The sequence below is a fragment of the Neofelis nebulosa genome, chromosome 16 (genome assembly GCF_028018385.1).
Source record: "Neofelis nebulosa isolate mNeoNeb1 chromosome 16, mNeoNeb1.pri, whole genome shotgun sequence".
NCBI lineage: Eukaryota > Metazoa > Chordata > Mammalia > Carnivora > Felidae > Neofelis > Neofelis nebulosa.
In genome coordinates, this window is record NC_080797.1 from 30,696,893 (window position 1) to 30,708,734 (window position 11,842).

At 50.4% G+C, this 11,842-nt stretch overlaps 1 protein-coding gene and 1 long non-coding RNA gene across 19 annotated transcripts in view; one reads left to right on the forward strand and one right to left on the reverse strand.

Moving 5' to 3' along the window:
- Positions 1–11,842, reverse strand: part of MAPT (microtubule associated protein tau) — a 101,446-nt gene that overhangs the window by 73,342 nt on the left and 16,262 nt on the right. The gene's annotated exons all lie outside the window — the stretch shown is intronic.
- LOC131498562 (uncharacterized) lies at positions 1,420–5,425 on the forward strand. Its single transcript, XR_009255473.1, has 2 exons — positions 1,420–1,651; positions 5,027–5,425. It is a non-coding gene; the product is annotated as an uncharacterized LOC131498562 (long non-coding RNA).

An 11,842-nucleotide genomic window follows, 5' to 3' on the forward strand; every position in this document is an offset into this window, starting at 1 on the left:
AAGGGGCACCTGGGTGGCCTGGGGGGTGGGAGAAAACTTCCCTGAGGAAGCGATGCATATGCAGAGGCCTGAGGGATACGGGTAACTTAGCAAGGTGAAGAGAGTGTCAGGGAAGAACATTCCACACAGAGGGGAGACGAGATGCAAAGGCCCCAAGGCAGGAGGCTGCAGAAATTTTTCAATTACCTAAAAGATGACCCATAAGGCTGGAAGATGAGGGAAGCAGTGGCGCCTAATGTGTGAAGCTACTGGAATTTGGGACTTGTTTGTCACTGCAGCATCATCCTGGCCTTGCTGACTGATACAGAGGTTATAACAGAAAGACAGAGGGCCAAGTCCAGCCTGGATTCAGCTAGGAGGGTGGGGCACGTTGGGAGAATGTGGAGGTGCCAACCGTGTTGAGGATGCTTTAAGAACAATCTGGCTGGAAGAGGAGGAGCCAGCTAGGATGGCCAGCCAGGCACCCCTGGATAGCAGTATTTTTAAGCCTCTCTATACATCCTGCCAAACTGCCTCCTGCCACTAGCATCGTATGGGGACAGACCTGAGTAAATGCTATCTCTGAACGGGGGCAGAGACCGAGGGCCGCAGGCAGAGGGAGGTGCGGCCCTGGAGGGGAGGATCCCCACCTCTCAGAGCTTCTCATTCTGCCTGGCCCACGGCAGGCACTGAAATGGTCACTGCATGCATAAACAAATCTACAAACATGTATGTCTGCACTCCTATCACATGTCCAACACAAGGGACAAGGAGAGAGAAGGAAAAGAAAAAGCAAGGCATCATGGGATGAAAGGCACTAATGGGGTGTGCAGGAGTCAAAATTAAATTCGCCCACATACAACGCAGCAAGTTTTCTTAGGAAAATCTGACCCCCTCTTGCACTGAGGTCTGGAGATCGGCCTCCTCTGCAGGCCAGTCTCGATCTGATTCAATTCCAAAATCCAGGCAGCTAGGAAGATGCAGGGGAGACACTGGGTGTGTTATGAAGTGCCGGTCCCCAAGTGTTGCCCAGGGAAGGGCGGCAACATTACCTAAGGAAACAGGGAGGGCTCTCGCAGCTGCTTCTCTGCCCAGGAGTCGGTGGACAAAGAGCGGACCTCTGCCACAGAGATGAAGGCAGTTCCCGGGCCCAGCAGTGGGACGTGCTGTCACTTCATTGGGATGATTTTCCATAAGTGACTCCTGGTTGTTACTTGGATTCTAAACCGGCAGGAGCAGCCCCTACGGGCAGAGATGGGCTGAGCGGGGGCTGCAAGGGGGCTATGGGTGCACAAAGGTCTACGGGCAGGATGGAACTGACGTATCCGTCCTGCGGGCCCCAGGGGCTGTGTGGCCAGGGATGGAGGGAGGGCATGACGTCACAGTCACCCTGGCAGAAAAGCCAGGTCTGTGAGGTCATGGAGCTCTGGGGCCCTTCTCCCCTGCCTTGGGCACTGTGTTTTGTTTTGTTTTGTTTTTGCTTTTGCTTTTTGGTGTTTTTTGCCTTCAAAGAGGAAGGAATGGATGAACAGGCAAGAGAAGAACAGAGGGGAGGAGGCTGGGAAGCCAGCTCACCACTCTCCCCGTATTTGGGAGTCGATACACCCTCCTCCACTCCCCGTGACCCTTGCTAGTGAGGATGGACTGAGCAAAGGAGCCTTCAGAGTCACAGGTGACTGAAGCTCATGTGGCCCTGTACTGGCATCTGAAGAGGCTTTGGAGATTCCAGACTTTGTGCACTTGATGGGGCCACAGAGGAGGCTATGTCCTGAGGTCACTGTCAAGGACTGGGGCGGGGCGGGGGGGTGTTCTCTCTCCTCTTCCTGCAGATTTTCATAGGCCTGTCTCACACTGGATTTCAAGGCAGACAGGGCTTAGTTGTGAAATGCAAAAAAAGGGGACTTGTGAATTCCAGAGAATGTACTGAAGGATCTTTTAAATCCAAACACTCAGCTACCACTTGCTATGTGCAAGTCTCTTTTCTAAGCACATTATAAACCCAAATTCACTTAATTCTTTTCACAGCCCTATGAGGTGGGTATTGTTATTTTTACACCAATTTTATAAATAAGGAAACTCAGGCACAGAGAGGTCGAGCAACCTGCCCAAGCTCATACATACAGCTAGGACATAGCAGGGCTGGGATTTGAACCCAGGCATTCGGCTCGAGTGTGTGCGTAAAAGCTCACTGCCATGTGAGAAGAACTGTAGGACAAGTTGTTTCCCAGAAGTGAGAGTGGAGTTCCACTTCCTCACCGGTTTGTATCATTCAAGAAGGGGACTACTCCTAAAGACTAAAGTGGGTAGGTCAAGGTTCCACGCGGTGGTGACAGTGGCTGAGTCAATGAACAGCTGCGGTTTCCTTAGGTGCTGCAGAGGTGAGAGAAGATTTTAATGAGAAAAACTCAGATTCCCTTTCATGAGAGGAAAACAGAACTACACAGAGCCCTGGAGGTAGGTTGGCCCCCAGCATTCCCTCAGTGCCCATAAGCAAAGCTGCGACAGTCAGACCACATCCAGCTGCCTGTCCCCTGGAGCTGTCTCAAGAGTAAACACTATGGAACTTCTGGGCTAAATCGGCCACAGAGGGGCAATTCTCTCCTGATGGCTCTGGGGACCAGTCCTAGCCTGGTCTGACATCCTGGTGGGGATCCAGTCCCAACATCATTCTCATCTCTGACCCACATTCCCATCCCATGCTCAGTGAAAATCCCTGAGTCATGATAGAGGACAACCAATGCTGGAGAGAAGCCTTCAGGTAACACCTGCTCCAGGCGTCCTCTCTTGTAAGAGAACAGTATGTCAAGACGCCTCAATATAATAACACCTTTACCATACATATAAAACTAACTTATAAAACCCCTGTGTGTGTGTGTGTGTGTGTGTGTGTGTGTGTGTGTGTATGTGTGTGTGTGTTTCTTCCCTAGCCAGATTCAGTTTCTCATGGGCCAGGACTGAGTGGTTCCAAGTAGCCTAGTGCCTGGCACATAGTAGGCCTTCAACTGGACGTGCTGAACGTTTTTAGACTTTTAGACACCTTGGCTGGGAGTTTTGATAAAATGTCCCTTAGTTAAAAGACAGCATCCAGGGGCGCCTGGGTGGCGCAGTCGGTTAAGCGTCCGACTTCAGCCAGGTCACGATCTCGCGGTCTGTGAGTTCGAGCCCCGCGTCAGGCTCTGGGCCGATGGCTCGGAGCCTGGAGCCTGTTTCCGATTCTGTGTCTCCCTCTCTCTCTGCCCCTCCCCCGTTCATGCTCTGTCTCTCTCTGTCCCAAAAATAAGTAAAAAATGTTGAGAAAAAAATTAAAAAAAAAAAAAAAAAAAAAAAAAAAAAAAAAAGACAGCATCCAACAAGTATCAAATCAATGGAACCCTCGAAGAGCAAAACATAAGGCCTTCGGATCGGGAGGCTGAGTTGTCCAGGGTCAGTCATGATATTGCCCAGAGAAAGGACTCGGAGTATCCATCAGCAAAAACCATTTGCTGAGGGTCATGGGCTCAGGTGCTTTAGACCTCCTTAAGGGGAATCTTCAGTCCCTGCTCCTCCCTTCCAATAGAATGGCACCAGAATATCCCAAAGTAGACAAAGGGCTGGCCTCTGCCACAGAGATGAAGGCAGTTCCCAGCCCCAGCACTCTGCAGTGGGATCTGCTGTCACTCCTTTGGAAATGACTTTCCATAAGCGACTCCTGGCTGTCACCCCAATTCCAAACTGGCAGGAGCAGGACCATATGATATGCTTCTCCCAAGTTCTCAAAATCCCCATCTCAGGAAGTTCTTCCTGCTGTCTAGCTTGAATCCTTCCAGATACAGTTTAAACCAGACAAACATCCCATGAGTATATTAGTTTTAAATCTTCTAAGTTAGTAACTCACACTTGAAAATGGTGACATTCAATTGAAATACAATTTCTTTTTTGACATTTATTCATTTTTGAGAGATAGAGAGAGCTTGAGTGGGAGAGGGGCAGAGAGAGAGAGAGAGAGAGAGAGTGAGAGAGAGAGAATCTGAAGCAGGCTCCAGGCTCTGAGTTGTCAGCACAGAGCCTGAAGAGGGGCTTGAACCCATGAACTGTAAGATTATGACCTCAGCTGAAGTCAGATGCTTAATTGACTGAGCCACCCAGGTGCCCTTCTTCTTCTTCTTCTTCTTCTTCTTCTTCTTCTTCTTCTTTTCTTCTTCTTCTTCTTCTTCTTCTTCTTCTTCTTCTTCTTCTTCTTCTTCCTTCTTCTTCTTCTTCTTCTTCTTCTTCTTCTTCTTCTTCTTCTTCTTCTTCTTTTTGTTAAAGTTGCTAAGAGAGTGGATATTTTTTTCTTTTTAAGATTTTATTTCTAGGTAATCTCCACCCCCAACGTGGGTCTTGAACTCACAATCCCAAGATCAAGAGTCACATGCTCTACTGACTGAGCCAGCCACGTGCCCTGATATCTTCCTCCAAAGTACAATTTCTGATTTATCTTGAGAAGTTGGAATGATCTGGCCATACTGGAGGCGCACTCCCACACAACACTATCATTGGCTGAGGCCTCCCGAGTGCCACTCCTGTGTGGGCATTTGGTGACCTGCTTCTTGTCTGGGCTCTTCACACCTTGTCCCTCAGGGCACCAAGCAATTCATTGTCACCCACTTACCTAAGCAATCATGGACCCCCTCTGATTTCCCTCCAAGCCCAGTGACCCCAAGCCAGGCACAGTGCTTCCTCCAAGGTCTTCCGTCCAGAGCAGGTTGCTTTTTTTCGTTTTAATGTTTTTATTTATTTTTGAGAGACAGACAAGAGACAGAGTGCAAGCAGAGGAGGGGCAGAGAAAGAGGGAGATAGAGAATCTGAAGCAGGCTCCAGGCTCTGAGCTGTCAGCACAGAGCCCGACGCGGTCATGACCTGAGCTAAAGTTGGGTGCTTCCCCGACTAAGCCACCCAGGCGCTGCCCAGAGGGGGTTGTTATGGGAAGGAGGGCTGAGTGTCCTGAACTCTCAGAGCTGGCTGGTGTGCACTGAGAAGAGTAAGCGGCCTCCATGCTCTGACCCAGCTGACCCAGTTTGTCTTACAGGACACACTCCCAAAACGGATGCCAGGGCATCAGCTCTGGGTCTGGAGAAGAGGACTTTCCTGCAAGGGACACTGGTTGTCCATTCTGGAAGAGAAGACTCCCCATGGCCTGTTCTGCACTGGCTCTCACCGACTGAGAAACACTCCAAATTTGTGCCCAAGTCTATACGGAGAAGCACGTAAAAGTTCTTGTCCCTGTTCTTTTCATCATAAATCCTACTACAAGGACAACCGAAGGGAAATTATCATACATTTTCATTTAAAAATCTGGGGAGGGGAGGAAAGAGGAAACTCCTTTGCAATCAGATTTTCCCACATTCACATTTATCCCTTATTAACCATTAATGGCTCATTCATCACACTGTAGAACTATTGTGCAAAGATGCATACATTTACCCCATGCCGGCCTTTTTGACGTTCATTATGAATTTAATTAGTATTAAGTACCCACAGTGTGCCAGGTGCTAAACAGCAGATGAGGGGCAGACGCGATGAAGGCTCCGCGTCGCCAGTCAGCTGTCTCTCTAACTGCTGAGGTCTGCAGCTTGCATTCCCTGCAGAGCCGCCCCACTGTCTCAGGACTTCAGATATGTCCTCTGCGGGTTGGTGGGGAGCTGAGGAGTGTGTCTGTGGACTTCCAGGCACTGGGAGGCATTTGCAGGTGACGGGCCCTGTGCAGCCACCCCATACTTTGCCAGAGCACTCCAGTCTGGTGTCCTTGAAGGACAGAGAAGGGTCAGGGGGGCAGAGCTGAGCCCCTGAAATCAGGCCCAGTGCTGGAGAGCCAGGCAGGAGGTATACAGCCCGGGGAGAGGAGGCCCCTTGAGGCAGCAATGCTCAGGCTGGAGTGTCCTCCAGGCGGAGGAGGAGGAAGGGGCCACTGTACTGCTGAGCGTCACCCCTAAGGGCTGAGGGACCACGGGAAGGTTACCTAGCCACCCTGAGCCTCAGTTTCCCCCGGTGAAAAAATGGATAGAATCCACAAATTCAGTGGGGCGATATAGTGATGACTGTTTAGTCATTACTGTTTTTGTTTTGTTGCTACTGTGAACTCCAGCCAGGCGGCTGGTCAACAGCGTCGGGGCACAGGAGAGCAGACGGCTTGGGGGAAAGCCCAATCCATCACCGAAACAAACAAAAACAAAAACAAAAACAGGAGGCCTAGGATCTGTACAAAGCATGTGCATTGCAAGTGCATATAGAGCCGAGGAAAAACACTTCCAGCACCTACATTTTCTACCTACAGCCCATCTGGAAGGTTCTCTGGTCTAAGGCATCCAGGTGCCCAGGCTAGCCCACAGAGGCCTAGTAACAGAGTCTATGTCTGCGATAGACCTCAGCAGCTTTGAGCTGCCAGGCCCACCTTGAAACCTTTGAATCTTTCTGAGCTGTGAGCCCACTGACCTCTGCTAGAGCCCAGAAGTGGAGGACAGGGGTAAAGGGAAGGGAAGGGAAGAAACGCGAACAAGGCAGAGTAATTAAGAGTCAGCTCTGGCTAGAACCCACAGGTTCCCACAAGCTCGTCTGTGAGTGTGGCCACAGGAACTAACCCGAGCGGAGCTCTCTACACCGGTCTGAGGAAACCTCCAGGGTCCTCCGCAGGGTAGGGGCAGGTGAGGGGCCAGGATGAGGGGCTCTGGCCTCAGCAGGGGTGAGGGTGCACTGGGAAGAGGGCAGCAGGGGCAGCCCTTTCCTCCAGTTCCACCTTGCCCGGGTGGAGGGGAGCATGGCTGGGGTGAGGGTGGAGAGGTGATGACAGGCAGGGCTGGAGAGGTCAGCACCGCTGGAAGGTGGACAGAGCAGCAAAGACTCAAAAACACCAGAAGAGTGGAAAATGGAGTCACTGAGGTCAATTTTTTCAAAAATTTTCAAAAATTTTTTCAAAATATTTCTTTTTGATTATAAAAGTAATTCATGCTGCCGTTGGAAGTTTTGATAATGAGAATCATTACTAATATGATAAATTTTTAGCCACACACACACACACAAAAGAAATACAGACCTATTGGATTTGGGAAAATATGCAGTGCAGAAGGTAGAAAGTGACAGTCCCTCTGTAACCCATCTTCAGTTCCACAACCTGGCCTCCGAGAGCTTAATAACACAGGGGCATGTTTGCAGATTATCACGGTAGGTGTTCAAGAGTGTAACTAAGGGCTGGTCGCTCACTGTGTCCCGTCATTTATATGAATCATTGCCGCTCCTTACCACAGCCCGGAGAGAGAGGAGCTAATATTCCCATTTTTCAGATGTGGAACCAGGCTCAGAGAGGTCAAGCTACTTACCCAACGTCACACAGCCAGGAGGGGACAGCCAAGCGTCAAGCCTGGTCTGTCCTCCTCCCAGGCATTCACCCTTGCCACCACACCTCATCTGCAATTCAGGAGGGTGGGAAGAAGTAGGTAAATAAATAGCATCTCATGTCCGTTTCTTGAGTACGACATGGTAACGATAAATGATTGAAACAATACTTGGGGAAAACTGAGCTGCTAAGAATAGGCCAGGCAGGTGCAGGGAGGGCTGACCTTCCAGGAGCCCCCAGAGCAGTTTTGTGCTAACAGGGGATACACAGACTTTGGAAATGACAGGAAGGTGGCTCCAGGAGACAGCAAGGGAGCAAATGGCCAAAGTGGACAGAAAAATGAATGAGCCCACTCCATTCACGGGGCTTACCACGTGGGTGGGCGAAATGGAATGGCGGTTCTGAAGTTCTTGTTCACACCGCAACGTGTCCAACCGCAGCATGCCCACTGCTGGGAAGTGCTTCATCTCCGTGGGCAGAAAAATCTCATTAACCTAATGGATATTTTCCAGCAACAAATGTTGCTTCTGTTATTTAAGCACACCAGAGGGGAAAGCCATTCCACCTGGGACACCCAGGCATCCTCCAGGAATTGTGGACTTTCTCTAGGAAAATTAGCAGGCGTTTTTAAGCAGGGTGTATGCTTCTCCTTTCAAAAGGAGTAAAGCCAGTTCAGCCTGGCTACTGTAGCGAAAGGTGATGCCCACGACTGGCCAGGTGGGTCTGAGAGTCCCCCTCTGGCACTCCAGCCATTGCCGGGGAAGCCACGTGGAGCCTGGGAGGGGATGTGCAAGGGGAGGAAGGAGACCTGTGCTAGCTGAGATTTGCCATGAACGTGCTGTGTGGCTCTGGGGAGGTCACTTTCCCTCTTTGGGCTGTTACCTCATTTCTCAAGTGGCTCTGGCTTCTGTTAAAATGCCAAACTCGTGGGCCTTAACATCTTGCACTGGCACCTCTGTGGATTTTTCTCAATATAACCTCAGAGAGCAGGAGAGGTGTGGGGGGAAAGGTCCCTTGAGAAGGAAAAAAGGCACTGAAGGGAAAGTGGTGATCCATTCTAAGGATGTCACACATCTGGGGCACCTCCCAACACTTCCACCTGCTGGCCCCTTCTTCGTCCTCCCTCCATGCCTCCCCCCCCCTCCCCCCGCCCATCTCATCGTCGACAGAGGCCACAAGCCATCGTCGACAGAGGCCATCATGAGAGCGCTGGGTGACTCTGTCAGGAAGGCAGCAGGGGAGGTCTGGGCAGTGGCTAGTTGCTGGGACCAGGTGGCCCCTGGGGGTCCTTCCACCTCCACGGTTCTGAGAGTTCAGGGTCCTATAGGCCAAGCAGAGTGACCCTTAACTAACAAACAGTGGGAGATGCTCAGGGCCGGGGGGCACGAACTTCTAGCCGTGGCCGTGCCTGTCAGCCTCTCTGGAGAGAGCCAACGGGCAACACGATAATTAAAACTGAAATGAGGCCCTCTGAGGATTGGAAGGTCTCTGAGAATTGCTCTGTTGTACCCGAAAGAGGAGACTAGAAGTGTCTTTCTGCTTCTCTGGGTGCAGGAGACCCCAAAGAGCAGGGTCTCGGGGCCACATTCTATGTCCTTCGAGGAACATGGGGGATTCTGGAGGGACTCTGGCAAGGCCTTGGAGCAGAGTGTGGAGCTGCTCACGAAAGTTACTCCACGGGAGACAGGCCGCGGTGCCAGGTCCCCTGAGGCAGGGCTGCGGCCAGAAAGCCCCTCACCTTTGTCCCCACTGCTGAGGTTCTAGAATAGCAGCTTCCGTTTTTTTCCCCCCTTCCAAACAGTAAGTGCCACCCGGCTAGCAGTGGGAGGATGAGGTCATTTGTGTGAAAGCAAGAAGACAGAAAACAGCACTGAAGTTGTTTTTGATATAAAAGGATTGGGCACAAAAATTGTAAAGTGGTGCATCATCCAGCCTCGCCCCAGAGAACTCATCCATGGGCGGCTCACCTGGAACGCAGGCTACCAGGCACTCTGGGGACCAGGGTGGCTCGTGGGGCTAGTTTGGGTTGTCCCAAAGCACAACAAGGCTTGGGCACTTAAATAACACGGTAGCTCACCTCCCCTGTCCTCCTGCCCCATCCACCTCTATCTCAAGGGAGTGCTCCAGCAGGTGCTCTGTGTGTTCAATTACACACTTCAGATATGCTGCACACACACACACACCCCACAGTGTGTGTGCTCCTGGTAAGTCGGATTCCTGTAACTCATCCGGAAGGCCCTTCGTCGAAGACAATGATGCGCCCAGGCTAGCCCACAAATGTCACAGAGGTTCCATCTCTCTGAAATTAGAGGATGAAGAGTTTTTCCACCAGGGATGTCATGCCTGTCAGCTTCCCCTGGGGGGGCCTTTGAAAGAACCCTCCTTCCAGATATTTTCATCCGTCTGAAGTGAGCATATATATGAGCCTGAGCATATCTATGAATTTAGCTTAAAAAAAAACACACACGATGTAAAACATCAACAGTTGAAAAGAGTTCAGAGTGAGTGACAATGACGTTCCCTGCCAGCACCCACAATCTCTCTCCCCAGAGGCTACATCGAAACCTGATTTTCATTTTCCTCCCAGCCAGGCTCCACATACACAGCCTCATTGACAGGCATCCTCCCTCTTTTTTATTCAAGCGGGAACACAGGACAGCTCCTCCTTGTCGACCACAGCAGTGCATTTCGGGCGGATGGGGGGGACCACACTTTAATTAACCAGTTCCATATCCATTATTTCCAGACTTTTGCATAACAGACGGCTCCCCAGTGCATCCTCCCACAGATGCCTTTGCTCACATACCGAGGATAAATTCTTAGAAGTGGCAATGCTCTGTCAAAGGGCATCTGATGGATCAGCCACATTTCTCTCCTGAGGAGGTGACAGCATACGCCAGCCAGCTGCAGGGTTACCTCCCCTCCAGATCTCTGCTACCTGATCCACGGGACAGTGGCATCTCTCTGTGGCTTTATCAGCAGTCCTTTATAACTGGTGAAGTTGAGCATCTTTTCAGTCCCCACCCTTTTTTTTTTTTCTTGCTTTTTTCCTGTAAACTATCTGTTTTTCTCTTTTCCCAGGCTTGGTATTTTGGTAAGATGTCTGGGGCAATTCTGAGGTGTCCCAGGACCCTCTGCCTGTTCTGGATGACCCAAGGTCCCTTAAAGCTCTAACAACGTGGATTCTGCGAGCAGGATTCACAACCCGAGGGCCCGGGGACCGCCCGGGTTCTGCGTGGGCCCCGTCACCCCGCAGGAAGGGTGCGGGACTCCCAGGGGCAGCTCAGGTATCAGAAACATGCTGTGGAATCACCCGAGCTCGGGTGTTATCAATATTTCACGGGATTTATCTGGCAGGATTCATCAGGTATTGGATCAATTCATGTCCTACCCCTCCGCCCTCACACAGAGCTGCTGCTTTATAGGAAGTTGCTCAAGTGACTGTTGAAAGAATAAATCATTAACACCTGTCTAATTGCCCCCCTTTTTTTGTCCAGAGTAAAGTTCAAACGGGTTCAGTGGAACTGTGTTCACAAATGCTCACAAAGACTCCTAGTGTAAGGATGTCCACTTCCTGAGAGCCTCAACCAGCTTCCCTGCAAATTACTAAAGCCCCTTTCTTTGGCCCTGGCAATCAGGGTTGCCAGATAAAATAGAGGGCAACTAGTTAAATCTGAACTTTGGATAAACAACAACTGTTTAAATGTAAGTATGTCCCAAAGACTGCGTGGGACATACTTTGTGTGTGAGTTTTCTGGGGCCACTGCAATAAATTGCAGACTGAGTGGCTTAAAGCAATAGGTATTTATTCTGTCACTGTTGTGGAGGCCAGAGTTCCAAAATCAGATCATTGGGACAAAACCATGGTGTTGGCAAGAAGTTCTAGGAGAACATCCTTTGTTTCCCTCTTCCGACTTCTGATGGCTGCTGCGATCGACATCACTCCACGTCGCTCCAACCTGTGCCTCCATCATCAATCACGGGGTCTTCTCGTCTCCCTGCCTCCTTCTTGTAAGGACACTGCATTTACCACCCGCCCAGACAATGCAGTAGAATCTCTCCTCAAGATCCCTCACTGAATGACATCTGCAAAGATCCTTTTTGCCAAATAAGGTCATAGTCACAGGTTCTGGGAATTAGGATCCGATATCCTTGGGGAGCATTTATGTAGCCCATCACACTTATACTAAAAAAAAACACACAAAAACTGTTGTTTATCTGAAGTCCAAATTTAACCAGGCATCCAGGGTTTTAATTTGCTAATTCTGACAGCCCTCCCTGGGCCTGAGCCTCTCCCCAGGAGGCAGGGACTTAAGCCGCTCACCTTTACCTGCTCACCACCCCTCCCAGTATGAGCTTAGGGACCAGGCCTCACACCCAGTCCTGCCCATCAACATCTCTGGTCTTTGAAGCAGGGCTCATTCTGGTTTTCGGGAGAATCTTAAGGCTTAGATCAATACAAAGTCTTAGCTTTTTAAAAGATTCTGGCAAGTAGTGTACATATTTCCCCTTCTA